Genomic DNA, 7746 nt, shown 5'->3' on the forward strand with positions numbered 1-7746 from the left:
GGGGGGGGGGGTGCGATCGGCGCACGGGGGTGGACGCACGGGGACGAAGCGGGAGACACCACCAGGCAGCGGCAGGGTATTACCAAGAGCCAATGATATAGTGACTATTACCGTCACTACATACCCGAGCACAGAGTGATGGCGGGTGACTGCGTGCCTCGATAGCGCTAAGCCTCGGGGCAGTAAAATACATTGGTCCGGTGGCTGTGATCCGGCCGTATCAATGCTGCTCGGCCGTTATGTGTGACCCACCACCCTCCGACGGACCTACCGCCCCGGCATCAGCCCACCCCCGTCCACCCTCTTTCGGACTATTCGCGCTACGGCCCTGCGCGATGCCTCAATACGACCGCGTTATACGGCGCGTCACTTCGTGATGTATCGGCATGCCATCTCTGAAGCAGGGTAGAGATCGAGCGTAGCGGGGAATTCGGAGGGACGCACGGGGTTACGAGGAATTGTCAATTTTATTAGCGGTCGAAATGCGATCGCGCGCGAACTGCCAGTCTACGGTCCCCCCTCGCGGCACCGTAGCGAGAATCGTACTTGATCTTTCCCATTAGGCGGGAAGTTCTCTCTCGCAGTGGAGAAGCCGATGCTCTGAGCGGACGGAGCGCCTGCTCCGGTGGAACCGGTTTGCCGCCAGACGAAGACGCGAGGCGACGAGCGAATACGTAGGCGCGTAGAGACAAAGGATATTTGCCAAATAATTCATCGGGGCAAATGATGACACAATGACAATAGTGATGATGGTACTTTTGTTATCCGAATGTACCGTCACTGCTGCCGTTCCGTGTCGAAATTTTCACCCCGTGTTAAACCTTTAATTCTACAACCTAATAGGAGCTAAGATAATAAAATAGATTCAGTTTCAATTCTAATAATATAATATAACCCCTTTGACTCCGATGATATCTGAAATTTGACCCTGATAGTATCTTAAATTTCCGTTTCTGTCGTTTTAGTGTCGAAAATAAGTTATTGTGAAGGTAGCGTTAAAATTCAATCTATAAAATTAAAAATTGAAAAGAGAAGTTTGAAAGTATCAGTATTGTCAAAGTAGATTTTCATTAGTCTATGCACTATTTAAGCAGACAAAAATTATCCTTCAGAGCATCAAAGTAACATCGAAATTTCGACTCGGGACGGTAGCATCATTATTCTAATGAATTATTTGGCAATCATTTTTATCTCTTTCTTAATTAATTTGAATCAGTAGTAAAACGATCTCACGTAGCTATGGTATTTCCCACGAGGCGCAAAAAAGAGAAAGAGAGAGACCTTATCAAGGCGTCGGATAGAATCATCGTATCCTGTTCGAGCTGTTCGCGGGAGCTCACGATGACAGCGATGTGACGGCTCGTTGCGGTACGTGCGAACGGGGAGCGTAACGCGGACGGGCTAAAGAACGAGGGTGGTTGGCACCATCCATCGAAACGTCTGGGACTCGATTCGCGGGATCACCGTTAAGACACCGCAGGGAAAACGTGCGGCTGACTGAGCGCGTCCGCCCGCGCCGGTAAGAAAAATTAATCGCATTCTTCTCCGGGCAAATCCAGGCCCCTTTATCCGTGGCAGCGCGAATACCCTGTCGTTTGTCAGGAATAGTGAATTAATGATGATTGCTACTCGGCTCAGGCCGAATGAGTCCCACGCTCGCCCACCCTGCTCCCCCCTCCCCGTCATCCCGCGGCCCCCTCGCCCACCGTAGCCTCGCTCGTTTACTTTAATGCAATCATTAACGGGGCGCGGCTACATCGTTCTTCCTACTTTTTTCCCCGTCGCTAGAACGTGTTTCCATTTTTCCGCACGCGTTCCCGTCCGACGTGAGAGACGCAAAGAAATGCGCAATATCTTCCGCGAGGTCGCCGAATGCGTGAGCCGAACGATTCGCCAACGGATCGGCTCGCTCTGATGGGACGATTAATTAATTTCTGGAACGTTCAGGCGCCGTCCGCTATATCTCTCCGCTGCTCTCTGTGTATTGTGCGTGCATGTGTGTGAGTTAATCGTTAATTTATTATTTACGTCTGAGTTTGGACGTGAGGCTTCAGTCTCAAGTCCCGGGCATTATCACCCTTTGTGTCCGTTCAATAACCGAGCCCCTGTACTTTGTAATCTCGCCTCCTTAGCAGTTCTCTTTACAGTAATCTTGAGTGGACGATCAAGAGTCGACGCGTGGTAGTATCTTCCGTGAGAACAAAACTGTGCTGACACATGTATTTTGAAAATGCACATCTCTAGAAAAAAAAAAAACAGTTTTTCCTTTAAGCAACAAAAGGTTCTTTTTTTAGAAGAAACAGCCCGAGGGGATGAAAATGCGTTACAAAACGGGAAAAATTGTATTTTCAATTTAATTTTCCGTCGTTTCACTAGAAAAAACAATTCTCTATTAGTGTAACTGAATTTCCGATTGTAAGAACAGAAAGATCCCCGTAGGAGGTTTCTGCTCGGTCAATTGTTCTCGGTTGTCTCAGTATAGTTTTAATACGGCCGAATGTTCACACGAATGTTCTCAGTCGCGAAAACAGAGATATTACTTCTTCTCGCCGAGTTTTCATTTCTCGTCGCCGAGTTTTCATCCGGTCCCTATTCTGTTGCGGGAACCGTGCACTTTTCTTTCCCGTGTAATTGCTGCGTCATTACAAATCCGGGTAAATATTCCGCGGTGACGATAAAATATATTGTTACGGTGTTTCACAGCGGGAGGGTGGATAGTTCGCCCGACGCTCCCCCATAAAAATATGCCACGCGTCTGTCGGCCGTAACGACGTCGTTGAACTCGGATTGAAGGCGCGCGCCTTCGAACCGGCTGCTGCTTATCTAGCAGCGTTTGCCTACGGATAATGGACCTGACAAGCATAATTTCGCGTACCCTCGTGCCTCGACCGCTGTCATAAGCGTACTCGACGGTATTAAGTCGGGTGTTAAGGCGCGGAGAGAGTTCGCCCGGCGTGGACGGCTCAAAGGTTTCCCTTCCGTTTCTCGGTGGTCCAGCACGCGCGATTAGATCGTCAACTGCGGGATAATTAAGGAAGACGGTCGGACGAAAATCCCCTTCTCGCCTTCGCAGCGCCGCCCCGCCGGTCGCATGCATATTTAACGAGTTGGCGAGGCCGCGGGCGTGGAAGACGCTCTTCTTCCTTTGGCTCTCGCCGCGCACCGTAGCGCTGCTCTGTCCGGAAATTGCTGAAGTTTCACACCCGAGAGCGGTAAGGAGACTGAAAGAACGGCGACGGCCGGCCGAGACGGTCTTTCGTTGCTGGACGACTGAAATCAAACTACCGCGCCTCGTTACGGAACGCTTCGCTTTGTGCGGACTCGCGCCGAAACGCGCCAGCTAGAAGTTGAGGGAGGAAGGTAAGCTCGCGGGTATAAGATCAATCGGTCACGTTAGTGGGTTTGCGCGAGAACACCAGGAATAATACGACCCAAATCTTTTGTCAGCGCGAATCGTTCACTCGCGCTTGGGGTTGTCTCGTTATAGTCGTTATGTAAATGACACACGCGTAAAGTTTTTCCGACGATTCTTTTTTATCAGCCTCCTCGTCTTATTGTTGTGAAATTTTCATTCGCTTCCCCTCTCTTTCCTTCTCTCTCTCTCTTTCTTTCTCTCGTAATCGCCACAAGATAAATTTCCCAAATCGATTTCGCACAAAAATGCAAATACTTGAGTTTTGTGCGGTATCCGTGTGCGTATGCAAATAGCACAGAAGGATCGCAAACGATGCATATGCGCAAACACGCTGCAATTATATATCAATACCAGACGGCAGCAGGATCAAAAGTGGTGCGCGATAAGCAATTATTAACTATACCCTGTAACAGTGATTAAGCCCTTTCCGCATCAGGTGAGTAAAAGCGCCCTGTTATCGACACAGTCGCGCGTCATCGCGCAAACGATGATTATTTGTTTCGACTGCGGCGACGAATGCATTTGTCAGCGCGTGCTTCGTGAAACCGCGCATTTGCCTCAAGGGCGTCATCGTTCACCAGAACCCCACGTTATGTTGCTCCCTTGAACGAGAGAGGGCGAGAGCGATAGCGCGCGCCGGTAGGAGGAAAGAGAGACGCCGGCTTGTTCGCGTCCCAGCCAGTAGGTAGACACCCACACCAGGATGAAACCACTTCATCGCCGTTTAAGGCAGATAAGCAGCAGCTATCCGTAACCTCTCTTCAGCTGCGAGGAGACCGGGCTTCCTCGGAGGCTGCTGGAAACCCGAAGTGAAAATTTGCGAGACATTTATACACGCTGCTAGAAATAATTGCTCCATCCTTTTAGAAATCCCGTGAATCACTCCGAGCATAACAACACACGCGTTCTTTCGACTCGGGAGTTCGCGCTCTTTTGCCCGGTGCAGTCGCGGGCTGCGATAAAAAGCCATAGAGTTCGCTCAACGAGAGATTATGCCCGCGCGATGGGAAATTTTACGGTGGAAAATCTGGATTCTTGTGCATAACTCGAAACGTATACGGCTACGAGTGAAACGTTAATTAACGAACGAATACGCTCGAATGTACGTATATTCTTGCGATAGCGCGCTCGAGTTTAAGAAAAGTGAGAAGATATGTATATTTAAATGAACTATATCTTGGAAACGTCTCAAAATGCTCAAAAGTAAAAAATACGTTCTAACGAAGAGGCGTATTGGTATATTAGCGTCACTGCGTAACGGCGAACTACTGAATAAATAATTCCATAAGTGACCAGTGAAACTCGCTACCTAACAGTGGAGATATTAGGAGGGACTATGATACTTACAAGGGTCATAATATTACTTTCTCCTCTACGATACGTTTACCGTGCGTGACTGGCAGAGTGGTTGATATTAGTTGAGCCGAAATGGCTCATGCGTGAACAGGCGAGACAGCGCAGGTCTCTCGCCAAGAGTCATAAATATGTGCGCCCGTGTAACGGAACTGACAGTGAAGCTTCTGTCCGCAAGAAGCGGCCGTAAAGCGAACGGCAAAAACGCGACAGCGCAGAAAACATTGAAGGAACTAGGAAGTAACTGCTAATTGCCGTACAGCTGCAATGCTATCTGCACTCCCTATTTGTCGGGTCGAGACCGGTCGAGCTTATTTTATCGCCATAAAAAACTTGCGGAACTTCGGCTCTGTGCGATATTCATCTATCGCATTCACCTCCCGTTACTTCGTCCTTATCAACACGTGTTCCGAGGAATATAATTTTACGGATAATTAAGTATTTCACAGGAGGGTGACGCGCCGTTATTCTTCCTCGCGATACTCGCAATCGCCGGACGGGTAACTTCGATTGCGTTTTTTTGCGCGTTTTTCCAGCGGGGGAGAGGAGGCGGAGGAGGAGGGTCGCAAGAGAGCGCTCGCATGCGGCTCGGCCGGAAGTCGCAGGCGACTTCGGCCGCAGTTTCAAGTGGAATCTACGACGAGTCCATCTATTGTTCTACGTATCGGCGCATGATCAATGTTGGTGAACTATTCGGCGGGATCTGCACGTTGGAGGACTTATGCTGATGTCGACCGTTCGTTCTCCGGTGCAGATGCGGCACCGTGGGGAAGCACCACTCCTCGAACAATCGCTCTAAGATTCTATGCCCGCGGAATGGCCGTTAATTTATACCGAATTACGAGCCGAACCCCTATTATCGAGTGCGGCATGTGAATCGAAAGTTTGGCGCCTGTCGAACTTCGACGAGTTCCTGATCCCTGTTCCGGTCTTACTAACTCGCGCATTGTCCCGCGATCGTCATTATTTAGCATCGTGCCTGCATTTCATTGAGGCATCGCCGAGCTCGATATTAACGCGCCGCTTTCCGTGAATAAATGTAAATACAAATGAGATATAAATGACTTGGTGTAATCGGTGGCCGCGATATTGCACGTAACTTTTTCCTGTAGCGAGAAAGAGAGAGAGAGAGAGAGAGAAAGAGAGAGATTTAATATTTAGTGAAAGAAAAACTTCTATCTTTCTGAAAATTTTAGATATATATTTTTATGATTGGAGTGTCAATGGGAATTAAATAGTATAAAATAATGTATATTATTAATATTTTATGACGTATATAGAATTAAAGGCTTGAAAGTCACATAACCTTACGGAGAAACAGAATTTACTCCATAACGGAGGAACGGAATTAGCTGTCCATATAATAATAATTGAAATTTAGCCAGACCTAGTTTTTAGCTGTGAACAAAAACTCTAGTTAAATTTCAATTGTATTGTATTGACATCTAAATTTTACATGTAAAAGCTAGTTTTTATCTGTAGGGGCTAATTCTCTTTTTTCCGTGTAGGAACTGCCGAGCAAACGTAAACGATCACAACAGTCCTTGAGGTCAAACGGTCGGAAGGCATCGCGCGTGATTCCTGACGTTTCTGAATTGATCGAGATGTGCGATAAACGTTTTATATTATTTGGATATGTGTAATTATTATACTTAAAAGGAGTATTGGCAGTATCCCCGCGTTTTAAGGGTAATTAGCACCGGTCTGAAAGAAAAAAAGACATTGTCTTGAGCTATTACCTTGAGCTTGATACGCTGATGTCAATCAACGTAACTAACAAAAAAAAACTCTTTTTTTGTTTCAGATTTGCGGCGGAAACTGTGGCCACATGGTAGTTGCGGTTGTAAAGTGACCGAGTGTGTAGCGTAGTGCAGTTCGAAAAGTGAAGTACGCGGAAAAAAGTGTTAGATTCAAGTAAATAATTACTCCAATGTTCTTTAACAAATTTCTACTTCGATCAAATGATATTTATCGGAACCGCACAAATTCACAAGTAAATTATTTGTATTAATAATTATCCAAGTAAAATATTTACTTGACCAAAGTAAAATTTACTTAATTCGAGTAAAAATTTGCCAAAGAGTATTAGAGTAATTATTTCTCTGAAAACATTTTCTTCTCTGTGTACGACCGACGCTGGACGAGGCTGGACGTCGTTGGGTGCCTACGTGTGAGTCGGTGAGTGCACAATTCAAACGCCCGAGAAGCGTTATGTCACACGATGCATGCGCCATTTAGATATAAGTCGCACCGATCGCCGGTGAGAAAAGTCGGTGAGATTGCACATCCGCCAGCGCGAAATTGTTCGAAGAAGACTCGGGCGCGTTCAATGGCGCGCGTTTGTAGCGTCTAGTCCGCGTAAAAATCGCACCGCGATCACCGTCGTTCCAGTCGTATCGGACGACCGATTCTCGGTTAAACGCGCTTCCCAACGGAACGACGGACGAGCTCGCTCGCAGCGATCCTCGTATAATCTCGCTTGGATCCGTTATTCCGTCGCAATAAACAGGCCTACCGTTAATAGGACGAGGTAGCACGCGGTCTGCGTGGGAGCGCAAAGTGAGACTCGCACATTCGTAGCGCCTCCGCGCCGGTAAAATAGTAACAGCAGATGGTACAGCAGGGATGAAACCAGGGGGGTGGACGGATGCGGGTAAACGCGGGGGTGGTTGAGGGAGGCGGGTCGTGTGGGAGGGGGTCACGCGGGAAGGGTTGGCGGCTGGCTCGGTGGCGAGGCGAAGCAAGTTGTATCTCACAGATCTGTCGCGTGATTAAGCTTATTAAACGCTTAACTCACGGTGGGCTGGTTCTGCTCTCTGTCTCCCCTCTCCTCCTCCTCGCCCCGCGTTCCGTTTGCTCGCAAGCACCGCAAGCTTTCCCTCGTGCCGTCCCTATCTCCGTTCCTCTTACCGTCCGCTACCATAGTTTTGCAGCCTGGTGTGTCGAGAGAGCGGACCCACGAAGGGGGGGGGGGGGGG

The 7746-nt window shown here is 48.2% G+C and overlaps 1 protein-coding gene across 2 annotated transcripts in view; it reads left to right on the forward strand.

Moving 5' to 3' along the window:
• LOC106747463 (cytochrome P450 306a1) overlaps positions 1 to 7746 on the forward strand; it is a 204458-nt gene that overhangs the window by 70535 nt on the left and 126177 nt on the right. For both annotated transcript variants that reach the window (XM_014625010.1, XM_014625011.1), the window contains exons 4-5: positions 6573 to 6682; positions 6850 to 6946. The gene's annotated coding sequence lies outside the window, so the exon portion shown is untranslated. The remainder of the gene's footprint in view (positions 1 to 6572; positions 6683 to 6849; positions 6947 to 7746) is intronic.

This window comes from Dinoponera quadriceps, unplaced genomic scaffold (assembly GCF_001313825.1).
Source record: "Dinoponera quadriceps isolate SergipeBrazil2010 unplaced genomic scaffold, ASM131382v1 scaffold1750, whole genome shotgun sequence".
NCBI classification, from domain to species: Eukaryota; Metazoa; Arthropoda; class Insecta; order Hymenoptera; family Formicidae; genus Dinoponera; species Dinoponera quadriceps.